The sequence below is a fragment of the Grammomys surdaster genome, unplaced genomic scaffold, assembly GCF_004785775.1.
Source record: "Grammomys surdaster isolate TR1022 unplaced genomic scaffold, NIH_TR_1.0 125846, whole genome shotgun sequence".
Taxonomy (NCBI): domain Eukaryota; kingdom Metazoa; phylum Chordata; class Mammalia; order Rodentia; family Muridae; genus Grammomys; species Grammomys surdaster.
The window spans coordinates 2,843,432-2,866,140 of NW_021620672.1; the positions used below are offsets into that span (position 1 = coordinate 2,843,432).

Here is a 22,709-nt window from a genome sequence, read left to right on the forward strand (position 1 = left end):
TGTGTGTGTGTGTGTGTGTGTGTGTGTGTGTGTGTGTGTGTGTGTGTTTGTATACGTGTACAATGCGTTTATGAGTGAGGCCTATGTCAGGTTTAGTGGTCTAGTTAAATGTTTTGTTTGCCTTTTTAATCTCATTTGTTCAGATATTTGAATCTCTTGTGTTTTCTGGAGCTACTTGTCTTTCCCCATCCTCTTGGTCATAGTATTTGACAGTTGAGTTTTTTTTTTCCCCTCCATCCAAAGTGTGCTCATTAGAGGGGTTCTCACTGTCAGGCAGCAGCTTAACCCCAGTGTTCTTCCAGGTGCTCTGCCTAACAGCTTAAGGGGAAATTGAACACTCAGTTTGCCCAAACCACCCACTTTTTTTCAAACTAGTTGGAGAAGTCTCCATTTATTTTGACTCCACAGGCCTCTGGTAGGCCAAGATACCACATAGTTATGGTTGTGGTATCATCTGTTCTCCAAACAGGAGGTAGAGGCTGCCGGAGCCCGTGTGACCAGCACGATCGGTTGCTGCTAGACAAGGGGAGTGATGGGTGTCCCTCTGCCTTCATGGCCCACTCCTCTCAAGAGCCTTTCTCTTTGTTCTTTTGTTCACATTTGTGTATTTTCCCTGTGACACTGGCAATGGGGTACCTTTTCACCCAGAGAAAAACTTGTCAGTGCTCCTAAGAATGAATTTCCAGGGGGTTGCGGGAGGGGAAGGAACAGGGGCTGTGGCAGTGTGTGGCAGTGTTGCACTTTGAGGGGATTGTCTACTGCAGTAATAAATGGAAAGTATCAGCGAGAGAGCTGCCTCTGGACGTGTCAATACAAGGGAAGTGGGGACACTGGAGGGTGGGTGGTCCTTGCTCTGTCCTGGTCTCCATTTGCAGTGGGCTCCAGAACTTTGTAGGGAGGTACAAAAAGTGCTTGCAGCACTGACAGATTTAGTATGAAAATAGTCTCTATTGCTTTTTTTTTTCTTTTTGAGAGACAGTTCCATGTAGCCTAGTGTCATCAGACTCGTAGCATGGTAGAGGTTGACTTTGAACTTCTGAGTCTCCTGCCTCTATCTTCCAAATGCTGGATATAGAGGCATGTGCCATCGTTCCTGGCTGGTTTATGCAGTGCTGGAGATTGAACCCAGGGCTCGTGCGTGCTACTCAAGTATTCTTCCTTTTTTGTTGTTGTTGTTTTGTTTTTTTTTCGAGACAGAGTTTCTCAGTGTAGCCCTGGCTGTCCTGGAACTCAATCTGTAGACCAGGCTAGCCTCGAACTCTCAAACTCAGAAATCCACCTGCCTCTGCCTCCCAAGTGCTGGGATTAAAGGCGTGCGCCACCTCCGCCCGGCTCTCAACTTACATCTTTAACATTACAAAACTACTGCTAATTATCCTCAACTGGGGATAAGGAGAATTGGAGTGAAGACAGAAGGAAATTCAAAGAACCTGGGATATGATAGATCCCAACACTAACCTCATAAAAATTGGGTTGTTCACAAGTGGAGACTGGAAAGCCTGCATATATTCTCTGCAGAGCAGCGTTTCAGCTGACTTGTACAGTGCCAGAACAAGGGTTATAAATGCCCATGCAGCTGCTCGTGGAAAAGGCTTGGTAGAGAAGCAGCACCCTACAGGGAGGAGGGCTTTAGTTTCAGGAAATCTTCCTCAGCATTTGAACTGTCAAAATGAAGGCTGGTTGCCTGGCCCTGGGGGGACAGAAAGACAAAAGATCACTTATTGGGCATTTGCCAAGGAGGACCCAAGTGGCAGTCATAGGGTAGACCAGGTGGCTTTTTAAGCCTCATCCAGCTATGATGTCAGGGTTTTAGAATGGATGTTCACTTAGATGTTCAGTGATGTCTTAGGGTTTTACTGCTGTGAACAGACACCATGTCGAGGACAACTCTTACAAGGGCAACATTTAATTGGGGCTTGCTTACAGGTTCAGAAGTTCAGTCTATTATCAAGGCAGGACCATGGCAGCATCCAGGCAGGCATGATGCAGGAGATGCTGAGAGTTCTACATCTTCATCTGAAGGCTGCTAGCAAAATACTGGCTTCCAGGTACCTAGGATGAGGGTGTTAAAGCCCACACCCACAGTGACACACTCCAACAAGGCTACACTTTCTAATAGTGCCACTCCCTGTGCCGAGCATATATAAACTATCACAAGTGGTACCAGACAGATGTCATCAACTGGTGAATTGATTCCCAATAACCAAGCAGACTGGCAGTTTGGCAAAGAATATGCTAAACTTCAAGTTCTTGGTCCCCTGGGAAAATTGTTCAGTGTGTTTATAAAAGGATGGCTCTGTGGCCAGCCTTTCCTAACTGTGCCTGTCAGGGAGCTGTAGAAATGGGGTAGTTGTGTGTCTCCTTTTAGTCCAGCAGGAAGTCTTGAAGGCACAGGGCAACGGAGAGCGGAGAGCGGGATCAACTCTCAGGAGGTCCAGCACCTGTCACGCCCCCAAACCTTCCCTTCAGAGAGTCCAGACCTAGGGCTCACATTAATTGCTTACTCTGGCTAAACACAGGACTGCCCTTCTCTGGGAGCTTCCTGCTCTCTGCAAGCTTCCCTCACTCTGCAGCTCACCAAACTGGCCCAGAACCCAGAACCAGCATTCTACTCTTCTAAAGATTTGTCTCCCTTCTCTAAGTGGCTTTCCAGATTGATTGATTGATTGAGTGTCTTGCTGTATAACCTAGGCTATAGAACCTTGACTGTGTTTCAGCTTCCCAAGTACTGTGATTCCAGGTATGAACCACCAAGCCCAACTGCAGAATTTTGTGTTTTTTTTGGGTTTTTGATTTTAATTATTGTTTCTTTTATTTAAAAACAAAGCAAAACAAAACAGGATATGGTGGCACATGCTTGTAATCCCAGAGCTCAGAAGGCTGAGGCAGGAGGGTTGCAAATGCAAGGATAGCTTTGGCTACATAGTGAGACTGTTTTGAAGCAAAACAACAACAACAAAAATCCCCAAATTAGACAAACTGATAGATCCACAAAACGAGATATGATTCATCAGTAAAAAGAAAAATACTAACAGACCATAAAAAGACACTGTTGCTCGAACACCATTGCCACCCCATGACGCTCTGGAAAAGGACAAGCTGTGGAGATGGGAAGGAGATGAGTAGCTGCTGGAGACTGTCGGGGTGGGGATAGGAGGGGCGTTCTGTAGATGCGGCACGGTAGGTTCCTGCCAGTACACATTTGTCAACACATTGCAGAGTGCACACAAACAGCAAAACCTAATGAAAGCTAAGAACTGTCAGTAATGACACAAGCTCACGTTCTTCATGTCCAGCAGGCATGCATCCCTCAGCAGTGCTGAGTACACTGGGAGCTTGGGGCAGTGAAGAATCCAGAAGAACTGCGTTTCACTCTTACTTTATTTGTAAACGTTAACATGCCCCTTTGCAGAAAGCACAGGTAGGAAGGGGCAGTGTCTGTTACAGCCCAGGGTCTCTTACTCAGAGAAACGGCGAGAAATGGCTCTTCTCCCCCAACCTTCACCCCAGGGCTAAAATATTACATTTAAATACTTTATTGTCCATGTGTTTGCCAGTACAAGAGAATGTTTGCTTGTGTGAGGTGAGGACAACTTTTGGGAGTCAGTTGGTTCTCTGCATAGGTGCCAGGTACTTTTTGCCTGCCAAGCAAGCCCGATGGCCCAAAACATTTATTTTAACACACCTGAATTAAGTGTGAGAAAGTGAAGCAAATACAGACATAAAACATAGCAAAGGGGCAGCCTCTTCTAGGCTCAGTGGGTAAAAATGCCAGGCCTGACAGTTTGAGTTTGATTCTCAGAACCCACGAGGTGGAAGGAGAGGACCGGCGTATGTAAGTTGCCCTCTGACATCCATACGTGTTCTATAACATTAATTAATTAGTTCAGAAACTTCAAAATTACTCTTTAGTAGTTAGAGAGATGGCTCGGTGTTTAAGAGCACTGGTTGATCTTCCAGAAGACCAGGATTTGGTTCCCAACACCTACCTGGTGAGTCACAGCCATCTATAACTGTAGTTCCAGGGGATTTATTGGCTTCTTCTGTTTCCAAGGGTACCAGGCATGCACATGGTACACAGACAGACAGACAGACAGACCATGCATACATAAAAATTTTTAAATGTTTTAAATCAGCTTTTAAAAACAGTTTCATGTTTACCTAGTCAAGAAAATTCTTCACAGATGTGCTCAGCGGCCTGTCTTCCAGGTGAGTCTAGATTCCTGAAAATTGTTTTAACCATTACTATGACCAGATGGTAGTAAAATCATCGTAGGACCATCCGAGCTCTTCTATTTGTTGTCATGGCTCCAAGATGAATCCTTGCTGTGTGAACAAAGACAGAGCCATCAAAGGGTCAGATACTCTGTAACACAGATCCCCAATCCTGCGGCCACAGGTGGAAGGAAACACTTCAGGTGTGTGCTACAAAAATGTCCCCTTCCTTCACTGTGCTTGTCTCTTGAGCGGAGATTAGCTGTACCAATGGTGTTTAAAGCCGACACTAAGGTCTAGATAGCTTTGTACGCTTGCTAGGGCGTGGTAACAACGAGATCATTCTGCGGGCCCTGTCTGTGGCGGCTTGATTGGTCTTGTACTTTTAAAAACTATTGTGAGTACGATAGTGCAACTCTAATCCTAGCACTCACAAGGCAGAGGGCAGGTAGATCTCTGTGAGTTTGAGGCCAGCCAGGTCTACATATCACACTCCAGGCCAGCCAGAGCTACATAATAGACCCCATCTCAAAAACCAAACAACGTATTCATGGGCGTGCAGGTGTGTGGAGGCCAGAGGTCCTCGCTGTGTATCTTCCTCGGTTGCTCTCCACGTCATTAATTGACGGGGTTTCTTTGTAACCCTGGATGTCCTGGAACACTATGTAGATCAGGCTGTCCTTGAACTCTCCAAGATCCTCCTGCTTCAACCTTCCAGCTCCTGGGAGGAGAGAAGACCTTGGCAACAAGGGCCACTGGCAAGGAAAGCCCAACTGCAGTGTTCCCAGGAGTGGAGGAGTGTTCAAGTTCCCAGTGGCAGAGTCAGACTTCATTCAACTGCACAGAGATGGAGGACAGTTCCTGGTCCCACACCTTGAAAGTGAGGTGACCTTAGCCAAGAAGGAAAGGCTACTCCTGACCTATCCTGAAAGGCTTGAAAACAAGTCTTCAAAAGACTAGAGCAGTTTCCAAGTGAGGGGTCTGCTTGCCATAAAAGCCCTGATGCTCTTTAAAGGCACATGGCATGGTCCACCTGCCAAAAACATAAATTTCACAATGTTTGGTATCCAATAAAAATTCCTTGACTTAGGAGGAAGAAGCAGAGAATGCCTTAGTCTGAAGAACAGACACTATAAATAGGCTTATGAAGGACAAATATTCCAAATTTCCACTTTAAATGAGTTTCTAACAAACATTCCTTAGTGAAGATTGGAACTAAAATACCTCTTCTTGTCCCCTTGCTGTTGCCCCATTCCAGCTCCCACCTACCAGTGAGCTGTGGCTAGTGACCCCCGACAATGGATCAGCCCTACAGAGTGACCTTATCTTGTTTTTTAAAGATTTATTTTATTATTTATATGAGTATACTGTCACTGTCTTCAGACACACCAGAAGAGGGCATCAGATCCCATTACAGATGGTTGTGAGCCACCATGTGGTGGCTGGGATTTGAACTCAGGACCTCTGGAAGAGCAGTCAGTGCTCTTAACCACTGAGCCATCTCTCCAGCCCCAGAGCGACCTTATCTTACCACATCAGGCTCCTTTGCCATTTCCAGTGTCACCTCCTCAAAAGTCCTCCGTGGGTCCTGTTATATGTTCTTGCTGCTCTGTTTTTTTGCCTTGTTTCTTCTTCTTCTTCTTCTTCTTCTTCTTCTTCTTCTTCTTCTTCTTCTTCTTCTTCTTCTTCCTCCTCCTCCTCCTCCTCCTCCTCCTCCTCCTCCTCCTCCTCCTCCTCTTCTTCTTCTTGCCATTTATTGCAGTGGATGTTGAATTTGTGTAAGTCTAAAATTAGCTCCCTCAGAGAGTATAAACTGAGGCCTGGTGGTGTGCTCTTGAATCTCGGTGAGGAAGTAGCACCTGGTTCAGTCTTAGGTGAAGGAAGTATACAGCACACCAGCGGGAAGCTCTTTAGCTGCAGAACAGATCGCTCAGCAGCTGCTCTCCGCAGTCTCTCTTCAGGTCAGGAACTGTGGCGCAGAAGGTGTCGCCTTCGACGTGAGTCCTTTCCAGGGCACAAAATGCGAAGTGTAGCTGGTGCTCTTTAAAGTCCTTGGTCAAGACTGCGCCGCCCAGGTTGGTTTTGGTCCTGTCCCTACCGGGTGCGCGGTCATGCCCAGCTGCGTCCACTAGGGGGCAATCCAGAACCCCAGTTCCCGCAGGGGAGCGGGTTTGTTGTGTAGGCTCAGGCCTGCCTTCTAGAGAGAATGAAATACGAAATCTGGAAAGCCTGCGACTCTCCGGTGAGATGTGCGTTGCAATGGATCTTACCTGTCCAGGAAAAAGGCAGCTTCCTCACCTTAATCTTCTATGCGCCAAGCCGAGTCTCCTGGGGAAATGGGGGCAAGGTGCGGCCCTGGGCATCCATGCTGACCCTGTACTTTAAAGCAGGGGAGCTCCAGCCCTCTCCATTTTCACAGAAGCAGGCCCTATCAGAAACTTTCTCTTTTGCCCCTTGCTTTCTCTTTCCCTTGATCCTTTCCCTCCTGTCTGTCTGTCTCTGCGTGTCTCTGTCTCTCTCTCTCTGTCTGTGTGTGTCTCTGTCTCTCTGTGTGTCGTCCCCGGCCCCCCCCCCCCCCCCCCGTAAGGTAGGGTGTTTTTCCTGCTCCCTCTAACTCACGAAGTGGCAGAAGATGACTTTGAATTCTGGGTCATTCTGCTTCTACCTCCCAAGTGTTGAGATGGCAGGCGTATGCCACCACTCTGAAAGGTGCCTTTGCTAATTCAAAAATAACATTATTCAATCTTCTTTTGAGGTGTTAGGAGGCAAATCCAGGGCTTGAGTCACACGCTTAGCAAATGCTTTATTACAAACGACACTCCAGCACCCGGAGTTCTGTTTTGTTTGCTTATTTACATGAAAGTGAACAGTAGAGTAATTTTGCAATTACTTGGGGAAAAGAGAAAAAAACACCTTTGCTGATTGTAGAACAAGGAAAGTGATTAGAGGGGACCACAGAGCGACTAGAGAAGAAGCAGGAAGTACAATGACAATCAAACATCTCATCTATCATGATACTGGCAAATGGGTCGGTACATTGGTCGGACCTTTCCGACATGGGCATGACTGAACCTCTTCCATTAAAAATTAGAGATGATGATGATGACACTGGTGATGATGATGGGTTTTCAAGATATGGTTTCCATGTGGTGCCCTCGATGTCCAGGAACTCTATCTGTAGACCAGGCTGACCTTGAACTCAGAGATCAGCCTCCTGAGGTTATGGGTGGTTGTGGAACCCCATGTGGGTGCTGGAGGAGCAGCACACTTAGCCTCTCTACCCCCCCACACACACCCATTATATTTTTAAATTGCAAGTGTCCATTCGGGCAGCACATTCTGGTTTGATTTTTATTTGACACTGAACCTAAGGCTAAAAATGTGCTCTACCACTAAGCTAAACCATCAGCCTCTGTTAGCACGTGTGATGAACGGTGCTGAGAGTAAGTAAAATATACATTTTGTGACAGGATAATGCAGGCTCACCTCAACCCCAAAACCTTTACCTCGGTTTCCCAAGTGTTGAGATTATGGGCCCAACCAGCATAAAGTTTGACTTTTCTCCTTTGTTAGATTGCTTTTCAGTGCCCAAGTGTGCCAGGCACTGTGTGTGACGGCAATCAGGGATCTGATTAAAGTCCTCCAAGAGTTTTCCCAGGAGGAGGGGCAGATGTGACACTCAGGGAAGGTGAGGGAGTAAGTCTTGGGCTTCTTTCTCCTTCCACATTCCACTACTGACCACCCCTCACTGCTAGGCCTTCATGCGTCCTTATCACTCCTAAGATGGAAGTGCTCTCACTGTGTGTGGAGGCCCGAGGCTAGTGGTCATTTCCAACAGGGGCTGGACATAACTTACAGCAAATGTTCACCTTTAGGTGTCTTCCTGCAGTTCTTCAGCAGGGACACAACTCAGGTAAGCCCTGCAGCAGATGGGTCATGGATCTGCCTCTCGAAGGACGGACTTCATGCAGAACTGAGGACTCCTGTCTTTGATACAGCGTGGTCATTGTGATGGCACACATGTCATCCACTCACCTGTCAGTGGGATGAGAGACTAGGGCCCAAAACACTGAGTGCCTCTCTTAACCCTCACACAGAGTAAAAACCCCAGCGATGGATGGAGTATGGCTGAGCCATCCACTCCACACCGGGAGAGGTTGGCGTGCTAAGGAGTTAGTTCTGAGTCTCAAATTTGGGGCATCAAAAAATAACAAGGGCCGCCAGGCGGTGGTGGGGCATGCCTTTAATCCCAGCACTTGGGAGGCAGAGGCAGGCGGATTTCTGAGTTCGAGGCCAGCCTGGTCTACAGAGTGAGTTCCAGGACAGCCAGGGCTACACAGAGAAACCCTGTCTCAAACAAACAAACAAACAAACAAAAAACCAAAAAACAAAACAAAACAAAAAAAAAAAAAAAACAAGGGGCACCATTTGCCATGTTTAGTCTTTGAAAAAAGATCTCATGTTACCCAGGCTGGCCCCAAACTCACTGCGTGGTCAAAGATGACCTTGAACTTCTGACCTTTCTACTTCCCAGGTGTTAGACGTACAGGCATGCGCCGTGCCATCATGCTTAGACCTCAGTGCTAGGACTTCTTGTGTGGAGACAGTCTACCAAATGAGCTACATCCGCAACGTATGTATGTACACTATGTATATAAAAACGGGGCGTGGTAGCACACACTTTTAATCCCAGCACTTGGGAAGCAGAGGCAGGATCTCTGAATTCCAGGACAGCCTGGTCTACATAGTGAGTTCCAGGACAGCCAGGGACACATGGCTTATTTTTCTTCTTCACTTCCTTCTAGGACTGGAAGTTTATAGAGTTGTGGATTGGGTGCAGTATTATGCAGCGGTTTTTATATCTACATATAATTGTTTTTTAATATGTGTGGGTTTTTGGTTTTATTTTTTTCATATAGACTCATTATAAAAAGAGTCTGTAGGTGTCACCAGAGACCACCAAAAGCCAGGGAGCAGGTGGGCCAAGACCCTTACACTGTTGGCTTGTTCCTAAGAAGTCACCAGCTGCTTGCAGGGTCCTGCTGTTAAGCCCCACCCAGCCCCAGCAGGCAGAGAGGCTGGGTGCTCAGCAGGCAGAGGAAATTGAGGGAGCCTGGATGGCACCAGCGGCAACCTGCTCCTGCCTGCTGAGTGTTCAGGGAACTCAGTGTCAAGGCTGGAAAGGTGGCACATGCTACTCTTACAGAGGATCTAGATTTGGTTCCCAACATCCACATGGCAGCTCACGCACATCTGTAACTCAGTTCTAGGGGATCTGACACATTCTTTTGGCCTCCTCAGGCACTAGACACATACATGGTACACAGACATATGTGCAGGTAAAACACTCAAACATATCAATTAAAAGTAAATAAACCTAAAGGAAGAGGAGGAGGGGGAAGAGATGGCAAAGAGAAATTTCCAAGGAGGACATCCTGAGAAGATATCGCTAATGGATCTTTCCTAAGCCTGAGGAAGTCCACAGCTCAATGCTTTACTCCCCTTGGATTTGAGAGGGGCTGTGCACCCCACACCTTACTCATGCCACCTAGAGAATGAGGAGTCATGGTTCAAGCCCAGCCTCAGGTGTGGGCCCCGAAGGCAGGTAGAGAACTTGGAGAAGGGTGGACTACTCACCCATGGACACAGCTCCCTCAGCATCCCCCAACTCAGTAGAGCATTTCCTCTCAACCTCAGGGCTAAAGCTGACATCCCCTTAGGTGCAGACTGTTCTAGCCACCGAAACACTGCCAACAGGAAGCCGTTGCTGACGTTCAAGAGCTAGAGCAGGTGAGAGCCTGCATGGGCTGGGACCCTTCTGTCAGGTTGTTCCCCACAGCAGTCAGCGGGACGAGCTGTCTGAGACCTCCTCGGTGCTGTATTCCCCCAGGCTAGTATTGGTTCCTCAATCCAGCATCTCTTCCAGAAGAGAGCCAGTGGGTCTATTTGATACCAGCCTGCTGGTAACCTTTCCCATCTCTTTACCTGCCTGGTCCAATCAAAATGTGGGCACAGTGGCACCAGCTGGTAGCACCAACATAGAGTCTATATAATCTCAGCTTGGTTCTATTGAGGCTTCTGAGAAACACAGTCAGCTGGCCTTGGGGCACCCATGCCCCTAGCTTCTCCCTCTTTGAGCTTTTTATTAACATGGAAACAAGCACAAGCCTCAGAAGTTGCTAAGAATAAATTCAAAGGGAGGCTGTAGGCTAGAAGCAAATGCACACAATACATGTCTGCCAATGATTTGTGCCCAGAATACATAAGGAACTTTCACATCTCAGTAAGAGACCATCTAGCCAAAGTGGGCCCAAAGACGAGAACAAACATGGTACCAGAGAAGATGCATGGAGGGCTAACAGAAACATGAAACATTGGTATAGAGAGTGAGTTCCAGGACAGCCAGGGCTATACAGAGAAACCCTCTCTCGAAGAAAAAAAAAAAAAAAGAAAGAAACATGAAGCATTAACCAGCATATCACTGGTCACTGGAGAAATGCTATTTAAAAGCACGGTGAGGCTGGGGATAAAGTACTCACCAGTACTCAGTTGGTAAAGTACTCACCTAGTGAGTACTGAACAAAGCCCTGGCTTTGATTCCCCGGCACCACATAAACTGGCCGAGGATGACATACCTGTAATCCTAGCACTTGAGAGGTAGAGACAAGAGGATCAGAAATCCAAGGTCATCTTCAGCTATATGGTGAATTCAAGGCCTGCCTGTGTTAGCAGAGACCTTAACAGAGATGGATGGATGGATGGATAGATAGATAGATAGATAGATAGATAGATAGATAGATAGATAAGGCTATAAGAAGAAATCCCCATGTCTGGAGACATAGAAGGAAAATGGAGAATTTGAGGCCAGCTTGGGTTAGTTACATAGCAAGATGCTACCAGAAAAAGCAGTGCTGCCTTCAGCAGCTCCTGTACCAAAATTGGAACAACACAGAGATTAGCATGGTCCCTGTGGACAGATGATGGGAAAATTTATGAAGCAGTCCATATTTTTAAAAGGAAAAAAAAAAGCTAGGGTTAGGGCTAAGCTCACATACCTTGTATTAAAGTCCTAGGTTTGCTCCCCAACACTTACTAAACAAGCACAGGGAGACCATGGACCCCTATGCCACGAACCACTTTGAACAGCTACAAACCTCTGGAAGTTTCATAAATGGGTAATTGGAACTGTTTTCAAAATCGAGGCATAATATTGAAAACATTTGCTATATTACTCCAGTAACTAACAGAACTTACGCAGAAAAGTCACAAACACCAGTCCTCACAGCAGCTTACTAGTAACAGGCCAGACTAAACACAGCTCCTGTGTTCACCATGAACGATGAGAAGCTGCTACTCAGGAACTGGAAGGAACCAAGCCGGACCATGTCTGCTGGGACTCTTCCTAGACAGAAGGATGGGAGGCCCATTCTTGGGAAGCTGTCAGCTCAAGGGTCTTTATGACCTCTGAGGCCTGTCCTGGTCCCCTCCTTTGTAGAAGCTCTATCCTTGTGGCCTAGCAGATTCTCCCTCCCTCCCTCCCTCTTTCTCCTCCAACCCTGTTTGTGGAGGGGGAGCGGGGCGGGGGAGGGGGGGCGGGGGAGAACACAAGAGGCCAGAGACATTGGATTCCAGAACTGGAGTTACAGGCAGTTGTGTGTTGCCTAACTTAGGTGACGAGAAGCAAACACATAACCTCTGCAGGAGCAGCGAGCACCCTTAGCTACTAAACCATCTCTATTCCTTCCTCTGTTGTCTTAATTATTCAAAATAAACGTAAGCAATACAGCTGAGTGCTTCCGGGCAAGCTACAGGAAGCACTTAGGTCTATCCTAAGACAGTGACCCAGTCTTCGTTCTACCCTCCTCACCCATAGGCAGTGATAGAAGTGGGTGTTGTACCACACACATGCATTGTTACAAATGCATTAGCTCCAACACCATGTGCAGCTTCTAACAGATGCACATCCAGGCCAAGGCTGGCGTCCCATGTGTCCTCCACAGGGCGTCTTCTGCTCTAGCCCTTGTGGGTGTTTGTTGGGGTGTGTGTGTGTGTGTGTGTGTGTGTGTGTGTGTGTGTGTTTGAGATAATCTCACATAGACACAGCCTGGGCCACGGCAGGCTTAGGCTTTGTGTTTAAATAGATTGAGGCTCCTGCTGCAGCTTGCCTGTGCCCGTCTGCCCATGCTCAGGCCTGTTTGTCTAGATTTGGCCCTGGGTGGTGCGTGCTGTCAGGCATACAGTGGATTTTTTTTTTCCCTGAGAAGAGGTTGTGGGGCTGCATTCTCTGGTAGACTATATGTCCCGAGTCTTTGAAGCAACGCTTTGAGGAATGACACAGTTTCTTTTAGTAGCAGAGTCACTCTCTTTTAATAAACTTTTATGGAGGCCCGGCAGCATTGTACCAGGCATTTGCTGTGGCTTCATAAACACACACATACACAGAAACACACACAAATACATAAAAACACACACAAATACACACAAACACACACAAATACATACAAATATACACAAACACACACACAAATACAGAAACACACACAAATACAGAAACACACACAAATATACATATCCAACATACACAAATACAAACACACACATGCACACACACACAAACGCACACACACATGTACACAGGCACTCATGCACTCAGAACCCTGTAGTGAATCCCCTTCTAGGCAGCCAACAGGAGGAAGATGCTCTGTGGACAGATAGGTGCCTGAATCAACAAAACACAGGCTGCTTACACAGTGGCATTATCACCAGCCTTGGAAAGAAAGGAGTCCTGACACAGGCGACAACAGGAAGAACCATGATGATCTCAGCTCAGAGAAACCAGCCAGACACTCAGCAGGTGCTGTTCCAGTCTACCTGTGTGAGGAGCCTAGATGAGCCAAATTCCTAGAGACCACAAGGAAAATCAGTTGCTGGAGGCTGGGGAGGAGGACAAGGAGTTGCTGGTTTCAAAGGAGCTTTTGTTGTTGTCGAAAGAGTCTCGTGGAGCCTTGGCTGCCTTCAAACAAGCTACATATGCTAGAATAATCTTAAACTCCTGGTCCTCCTCTCTCAGCCTCCCAAGCGCTGGGGTTATAGGCGTGAGGCACAATGACTGGTGTGTCAGACGGTCTAGACGGCAACATTATCACAGTAAAAACACATGGAAGCTCATACCTGTCATCTCAGCCCTCAGACGGCCGAGGCGTGAGGATCACAAGTTTAAGATCATCCTGGGCTGCATTATAAGAGTCTGTATTTTAAAAGGAAGGAAGGAGGGAGAAAAAAAGGAAAGGAGGGAGGAAGAAGAAGAAGAGGAGGAAGAGGAAGAAGAGAGATAACATTGCTAGGCTCTCAAACACCCCATCTTATGCCTGCTTCCAGGCACGGCTCTCAACACGCACCATCCCCAACACATCTCTTCTAACATGTTAACATGTCTCTCTTGGTGTGAATTCTATACAAACATTCAGGATGCCTTTCTGGGCTCTTTTCTATATGCTTTCCTTACCTTGATGTGACGTTTGTAAGAACTCTTCATGTGTTCGTTTTCAATGAACTACTCCGATGCTGTAGAGAGTTACACTGTGAGTTTTACCAATTACAGACATGTGGATTGTTTCCAGTTTGGTCTTCTGTGAGTGAAGCTACAGTGAGAGTCACATGCCTGCCATGCGTGTGCATGATTAAAAGGGGCCAGCAGTGCTCCTAACTACCAAACACCTCTCTAGCCCCATCTAAATTTATTTTGGGGGGAGGGGGGTTTTGAGATGGGGTTTCTCTGTATAGCCCTGGCTATCCTGGAACTCACTCTGTAGACCAGGCTGGCCTTGAACTCAGAAATCCACCTGCCTCCCAAGTGCTGGGATTAAAGGTATGCACCACCACTGCATATATATATCTCCCCCGTCTAAGTATTTTTAAAAATCTCTTCTCCTCTCCTTGGGAATTTATGTGAAATTCTTCAAATATGTATGCAGCACTGCCCTTCCCAACACCATCTAGTCCTTTGAGGGTGGGGCAATATGAACTCCTCCTGCCTCAATGAGCCAGGTCACCTCCTCGAATCTCTTTCACACTGGGGTTTACATCCTCAGCCCTCCTGCTCCTCACCTTGGAGCAGAATCCCACTCATTCTTGACTTCCCAGGGACTTCAGTTTGCAAAGAGCAGGTCAGCTCAGCCCTCAGCCTCCACAGTTTCCTGAGCCAATTCCCGCAGGGATCTCTTCTTAGGCATCCCTGTGCATCCGGTGTTCTGTTCCTCTAAAGTAGACCACCACAATACCACATGAAGCTGCCATGGAAAAGAGCTTGACAGTGCCTAAGAAGGAACATGGTATCACCTAGCAACCCATATGGATCCAGGAGAAACAAAACCAAAAACCCACATGGAGACGGAACATGAATTTCCTCAGAAGCTCAGAAGCATGACTCTTTGTATTGAGAAGGTGGAAGTAAACACGATGCCTACCAAGTAGTAAATGATGGTACATCCATCCAATGGAATAGTATTCTGCCACGAAAAAGAAACAGAGGAAATACTGATGTATACCACTACCTAGGTGAACTGTCTCCACCCTAGACGCAGTGCAACCTGGGAGAATGGAGCCAGTAGGTGAGGTAGACTAAAGTCTCATTCAATAGCCAGCTTTCTGCAGAACATCAGACAATTTACTCTTGGGGTTAAAAAGAATCACATGAGTAAAGTGTTCAGTCACAAGGACAATCTGCCCGTGGCAAAAATCAAGTTTTTCCATAGAGGCATATAAATACTCGATTGAATAACGGTAGCAAGCAATAATGAGTGATCTGAAGTAAACTCACTACTATCCCTACACCCAGTAGGAGCACAAAACACATTCCAAGAACAATCTCAAGTTTTGAAGAAACCGAGGTCACAAAACACATGTCTTGTTGGTGTTTTCTGACAGTGAACCTTGGAAACACAGGTCCATATGTGGCATAAATCTTTTTGAATGAAGTACTTAGACCAACCACGTCTGTGGAGCTAAAATACAGAATGACTATTGCCAGGGAGCTAGAGTGTTGGGATGTGAAATGGCTTCCTAAGACTTGCAGGTATTTTTCTGGATGACGACTACGTTTTAAAACCACAAGGAAGTGGTGGTTGCTCAGTGGCGTGGATGCACAGATGCCATGAAACCACACATCACTCAAAAGACAGGAAGGAAGGAAGGAAGGAAGGAAGGAAGGAAGGAAGGAAGGAAGGAAGGAAGGAAGGAAACAATGAAACAGAAAAAGGCACATAGAAGTGGCACACACCTGTAAGCCCTGCACTTGGGGGATTGAGGCAGGAGGGTCATCCTCAACTACATAGGAAATTCTTGGCCATCCTGGGCTACATGAGACACTGTTTTTAAAAGAAGAAAAAGAAAAAGAGAGGTGAGAAAAGAAGGAAAGAAGGAAGGAAGGAAAGACGGTGAGGAGGGAGGGGCTGGAGTTAGTGCCCTGGTAAAGTACTTGCCTAGCATTTCTGAAGCCCTAGCCTGACTCACAAAGAAAGAAAGGCTGCTCCTGGATGCATGTGGTGTGTTAGTCATCTTTCCATCAATGAAACAATTTGTGAGGTAGCGGCCATGCTCCGCTGGCCCCATTGTTTTAGGGTCTGTGGCAACTCAAAGCAGGAATGCTCCTAGCAGCCAGGAAGCGAAGAGAGAATAGGGAGCGTGGCTCCTAACCACGCTCCCTTTAGGGCATACAGCCTCTCTGACGCAAGTCCTCCATTCCGTCACACTGGCCCCTGGTGACTTGGTCTTTAATGTACTCTTTCAAGCCACTGATTTAAGAGGGTTTCTGGATTTTGTTTGTTTTTGAGAGTTTCCTGTTCAGGCCTGAACTCACTGCACTGCCTAGGATGATCTTGACAAACTCCTGAGCCTCCCTGTTTATACTGGAGAATACATAAACCCCAGGACTATGTGCTTGCTAGGCAAGCACTCTGTCTACTGATCTCTGCCACCCTTCTAATTGTTTATTGTATTACTGTTCATAATAAGGCAAGAAAGCCACCAGGCATGGTGTCTCCGACCCCTGACCCCAGTGCATATGTGGGAAGGTCTTGAGTCTGAGACCAAATAAGACTATGTCTCAAAAAACCAGAACAAAACAAAGCCTGTCTGTTTACCCTCATTGGTCGTGAGGCTAGTTTTCCTAACCATGCGGGTGATGAGACTATTTGGGGAGGGTGTCAGCACATGCTCCAAATTTCTTTCAACACTGTACTGGTCCACCAAAAAGAATGTAAGAATTACTGGATTGCTGGGTGGTGGTGGTGCATGTCTTTAATTCCAACGCTAGAGAGGCAAAGGCAAGAGGATCTCTGTGAGTTCACGGTCACCCTGGTCTACATAGTGAGTTCCAGGACGGCCAGTGAGACCCTCTACCTAGTGAGACCCTGTCTCAAAAACAAAAAACAAACAAACAAACAAAAAACGGGCAGTGGTGGCGCATACCTTTAATCCCAGCACTTGGGAGGCAGAGGCAAGCGGATTTCTGAGTTCAAGGCCAGCCTGGTCTACAGAGTGAGTTTCAGGACAGCCAGGGCTATACAGAGAAACCCTGTCTCAAAAAAAAAAAAAAAATCAATCAATAAGTAAAAAAAACAAAAAAAAAAACAATAAATAAATAAATTACTGGTCAATAAAAGAAAAAGAATTGTTGGGGATCAGGATTGGTAAAAATAGCTCAGCAATTAAGAGTTCACTTCTAGGAACCCAAGTTTATATCCCAGTACCCATGCTGGGCAGCTCACAACCACCTGTACCCCCACCTCCAGGGAATGCCGTGCCCTCTTCTGGGCTCCACAGAGACTCTTCACACTTGTGAATAGCCCCACATGGACATACATACATATAAATAAAAATAAATCTTAAAAAAAAAAAGAATTTTCGAGATTCAAACTGGCTTTGGGAAACTTCTGGTAGTGTTTCTGCCTGTCCCACTAGTCTGCCTCTCCGTCCTCCTATAGGACCATCTCCCACCCGGAGACCCTGTTCCTCCTGTAAAGCTGCATGTTAGAGCATCAGAGATATATGTTCTCTAGGAATGGGCAGCTTAGAAATCAAAGCTGTAATAAATGGATTTAGGCAAGAAATTCTGAAAGAACAAACCAAACCATTTCCAGACCCTACCTTAAAAAACAAACAAACAAACAAACAAACCAGACAGGATTGGGATATACCTCGACAGTGGAGAATCTGGCTAACAGAGGCTCTAGGTTAAATTCTGCACCTCAAGTCTCACAAAACACACACGAATAGAAAACATTAAAACAAATATAAGAGAAGCAGAATTTCGGAGAGGAGGCAGGTTTGAGCTGTATAAAATTTCCGAAGTCTGCGTGATGGTGCCCCACCCCTGGTCCCTGCCTTTAATCCCAGCACTTGGGAGGCAGAGGCAGGCAAATCTCTGAGTTTGAAGCCAGTCTGGTCTACAGAGGGAGTTGAGAGACCATACAGAGAAACCTGTCTTGAAAAAAAATAAATAAACGGGGGGGGGGGAGGGGAACTCAATAAAGTCCCGAGAGCCCTTTTAATTGGGCACGGGAGCAGAAACTGGGCTTCCCTGTAACTTTGGAGTAAGCATAGAAGCTGCAAAGACGAAGGGTTTCCAAACACAACAGACAAGGTGAAATTCTCTGGTGTCTCCAAATCACCTTCCCTGGAGCGGGTTTTAAAAAGCCCAAGGGCTGGCTGCTCTTCAGCATGGCAGGAATGTGTGGGCCCTGAGACTCCTCATCTCCAGCTTGGTTTAGCACTTACAGGAGCACAGAGAGCCCTGGGCTGGAGCTAATCCCCCACTTATGCCGGCGGGGGCGCGCCCGGCCCCCCCACCCCCTCCCGCTTGTCCGCAGTAGGGGTCCTGTAGCGGACGTCTGCGGAGTACTAATTCCCTTGTGCTCCATCGCACTCCACCCTCAAAGGCCTTGGCATTATCTCTGTTGGGCAAATGAGGAACAAGTTAAAAGAGTGTATTCTTAAAAGTATGTATTCAAGGGCACGTAGCCACGAAGTGACAAGGGCTGAATTTATAGAGTGCCTCTCCTTCTCATGTGGCCATGGCAGAGAATTCAAGGGAGCCAGGGGGAGACGGGAGAGCGGAGAGAGATTACAGGAATCCCACACTAGTTGGTTTTGTTGTCGATGTAGTTGTTTGCAGTACTGAGATTTGAACCCAGAGCTTGGCACATGCTAGACTCATACTTTACAACCGAACAATATCCTCAGCCTTTGTTACTAAGTTTTGAGGCAAAGTCTTACTCTATAGCTCAGGCTGGATCCTAAAACAGCCTTGACCTTGTAGGATTCCTCCTCATTCATCCTCCTAAATTTTGGAATTAAAGACATAAATGACCACGCTATGCTAAGGCTTTCTTATTTTTAGAACTCAACGTGGAACTTGACTTGTACTTTCTATAAAGCTGACAGAATTTGGGGGGTTAAACGAAGTGTGTTATCCCCAAACTTCTGTTAGAAACGCTCGGGCATGTCCCTAGAACCACAGAAACCTTTCAACTTTGGACTAGTGCACTCTGAAGGGAGGAGCAGCCTCACCCTCTCTTATGAGCTTCCTGCAGCCAAGGCCCCAGACTTCAATAGCACAGAATGCCTGGGTCAGCGACGCTTACAGCAGCCACAGAACGCTGGGTCGGATGTGGGCGGGTTCGCGCACCGCACACCGCTGGAGTGACAGGGTCAGAGGACACAGGGCAGCGAGCTGGGCGGCACTAACTCATTCCCAGTGTGGAGCAGCAGAGGGAGCAATCGGAGCAGCAGCTACTCTAGATCCTGGACTAGAATATTCCATGGTGTAGAGCTGCGTTCCCAAGCCTAACACCACGTCCCGCAGAGCTGTGGATCCCTGGGAATTGGCTAGTGTCGACTGAACCAGTCCTCATTGTAAAATACGTTCTAATCCCCCCACCCCCAACTTGTTGCTGGGACTCAAACCCAGAGCCTCCACCTCTACCACCGAACTGCTTTTTGTTTTTGTTTTTGTTTTTATTTTGTTTTTTGGTTTTTCGAGACAGGGTTTCTCTTTGTAGCCCTGGCTACCCTGGAACTCACTCTGTAGACCAGGCTGGCCTCGAACTCAGAAATCCTCCTGCCTTTCAAGACTGTGTATGCCTGGCTGTCCTAGAACTCATTCTGTAAAACAGAAGAGATCCATTTGCCTTTGCCTCATCCTGAGTGCTGGGCTTAGAGGTGTGCATCACCCCCGGTCCATGTTTTCCTTTGATATCATCCCAGAGGTTCTTGGCTATCTAACTCACAGACAGAGTCTGTCACCCAGGTGACCTAGGTCCGTTCTATGCAATAGGCAGCATTCTTGGTATGTCCTGCGATCCCTGGGCTCTGGCCTGTCCCCCAAATCACAGCTGTGGGTGACCAGAGCCTAGAGGTCACAAGAGGATGTCCATCTCTGGGGATTGGAACCTGCTAATGTGGCCTGGGAGATCTGAGACATAGAACCCCTAAACTTTTGCTTCCACATTTGGATATGGGATTTTCAGGGGATTCTGCCATAGCTGTACCAGCTCTGGGCTATAAAATGATTTTTTTTTTTTTTGGTTTTTCGAGACAGGGTTTCTCTGTGTAGCCCTGGCTGTCCTGGAACTCACTCTGTAGACCAGGCTGGCCTCAAACTCAGAAATCCGCCTGTCTCTGCCTCCCAAGTGCTGGGATTAAAGGCGTACACCACCACCACCCAGCAAAATGAATTATTTTTAATCTAAGTGTAAGTAGAAGATTAATCCGACAGCTGTATTTCCTTAACCCTTGCTAGTCCCCAATAACCACATAAGGAAAACAAGATTTATTTCAAGCTGCACCTCAATAGCTGGGTAGTTAAATGATTATATTAACCCTTAAGCTATCTGGCTACCTCCCAGCCATAATCCCAAATACTTGCATATAATTACTGAACTGGTTCTTTTGGCTTCAGATGTTTTTTCTCATGGTGTCTTCTTGGATCCTCTCCTCATGGTTTATCTTCCATTCTCATGGGAGATCTGAAGCTAACTCTCACTCTCTCTCTCTCTCTCTCTCTCTCTCTCTCTCTCCTCTCTCTCTGTCTCTGTCTCTCTCTCTCTCCCTCCCTCCCTTCCTCTCTCCCTCCCTCCCTCCCTCCCTCCCTCCCTCCCTCTCCTCCTCCTCCTCCTTCTCCTCTTCTTCCTCTTCCTCCTCTGACTAGTGGAAGCTTCTGCCCTATCCTCTCTTCTGCCCAGCCATCAGGAGATCAGCATTTATTGACAAGGCAGAAAATAAATGGTAAGGACTATTTACACAAACTTAAGACAGGAAATTCTTGGTATAAGCATTACAATGCCGTGTCCGGATTGAAACCAGATATGAAGGCGAAGAAATCAGAACTTGAATAACACAAGGGAGAAATTTACACAGTGCACAAAAAAAAAATTCTACTTACACTGGACAGCAGGAGCTGGGCCAGGAGCATCACAGGTGCAGGTCTGGTTAGCCAGTAGTGACAGGATGCAAGCACAGGGGAACAGTGTGCTGGCAGCGAAGGAGAGGATTTGATGCTCACTTCGAAGGACTGGTGGTGTGCGCTCACAGCTGTTAGGCCCCCTCACTTCCTGCTGCTCATTACTTAAATGTCACCTCCAAGGTGCCACAGAATTTTTCTTGTCCTTTATTTTATTTTTATTTAAAATTATTATTATTATTATTGAAGAATGTTATGACTGTGTGAATGTACTTGGCTGGGGGAAGGGTACCTGAGGAGACCTGAAGGTGTCAGGTTCCCTGGGGTCACAGGCAGTTGTGAGCTACCCTGAGGGTGCTGGGGACCCAACAGAGGACCTCTGCAAGAGCAGCCAGCACTCCTCACCACGGAGCCGTCCCTCCAGCCCCACCACTTCTCTTAGCATATACTAATTGTCATGAAATAGATTTTGGATTTGAGGTTTCTACACGGAGCTCTGCCCAAAGCACAGATGTGTAGGCAAAATAAATGTTGTCTGAAGCCACTGAGTTTGGGGATGGCTTGTCACACAGAAATGGAACTGGACCAGAAGCCTGGGACTTAAAACAAGATTTACACTGGGCTTGGCGGTGCGGGCCTATAATCACAGTGCTCATGAGGTAGAGGCAGGAGGATGAGGACTTCAAGGCTATCCTTGGCTACACAGAAGATAGAGACTACTAAGAGACCGTGTCTAAAAAATGAAAGAGAGAGAGAGAGAGAGAGAGAGAGAGAGAGAAATAAGAAACATAATTATCAGATTTTCCCTATGAAAGGGAGACATTCCTTACCCATTCGTGAGTATTCGTGAAACAGACGTGATCATGGGTGTTATAACTAAGACACAACTGTTCTAGGCAAAAGCTTCCACTTTCCCATAATCCTTTGTGGTCAACATGACATTTCTATTTCTTAGATTAATTTCTATCCATCTGTGTATGTGCATGTGCGCGCACACACACATACACATGTATATATGAACGTGTATATGATGCCCACAAAAGCCAGAAGACAATGTTGGATCCCCTGGAACTGGAGTTATATACAGGTGGGTATGAGTGGGTGCTGGGAACTGAACTAGGGACACCAGGAAGAGCAGCTAGTGCGTTAAATTACTAAGCCATCTTTACAGCTTTGCCTAATAGCTTAAAAAAAAACTTTTTATTGATTCTTGACCTAATAGCTTTTTTTTTTTTTTTTTTTTTTTTTTTTTTTTTTTTTTTTTTTTTTTGTTTTTTGAGACAGGGTTTCTCTGTGCAGTCCTGGCTGTCCTGGAACTCACTCTGTAGACCAGGCTGGCCTCGAACTCAGAAATCCGCCTGCCTCTGCCTCCCAAGAGCTGGGATTAAAGGTGTGCGCCACCACCGCCCGGCTGACCTAATAGCTTTTAAATCATGCCGTTGTACACTTTGATTTGATTCCAGCACTCAGGAGGCAGAGGCAGACAGCCCTCTGTGAGTTTGAGCCCAGCCTGGTCTACGTAGTGAGTTAAAGAACTACAAAAAAATTATTTTGTGTATGCATGTATGTGGGTGTGTGCTTGCCGTGGTGAGCATGCGTGAGAGTCAGAGAACACCTCTCTGAAATCAGTTCTCCCCTTCCACAAGGTGGGTCCCAAAGATGGAACTCAGCTGAGATCAAAACATTCTATCCTGCGGGAGAGTGAGAGCTCCGTATTCCAGGAGGTGAAAACAACAAACGAGCTTCAAGAAGTCCCTGAAACTGACTAGATTCACTAGGCCTCTTCCTGCCGGAGTAAACAGAACTCAGCTACAAAGTCTCTCAGATGAACCTAAGCACCAAGACTCAGACAAACTGAGCTGCAAAGGAGACTCTCAGAGGAGAAGAGCTGCAGAGGGGACTCAGACCAGACCACTGCCTGGAAGCATCAGGAACCAGCTTGGAAAGGATACTACCTAACCTGTTGAGCCCCTGCCAGCTGCTCAGCTTACTCCAGGTTCCCAGCTTTTGTGAGCTGTCATTCACACTGGGGTGG

The 22,709-nt window shown here is 46.8% G+C and overlaps 1 non-coding gene across 1 annotated transcript; it reads left to right on the forward strand.

Moving 5' to 3' along the window:
- The first annotated feature begins 11,125 nt into the window (after positions 1-11,125).
- Positions 11,126-11,227, forward strand: LOC114640645. Its single transcript, XR_003714180.1, has one exon. It is a non-coding gene; the product is annotated as a U6 spliceosomal RNA (small nuclear RNA).
- Positions 11,228-22,709: the final 11,482 nt, after the last annotated feature.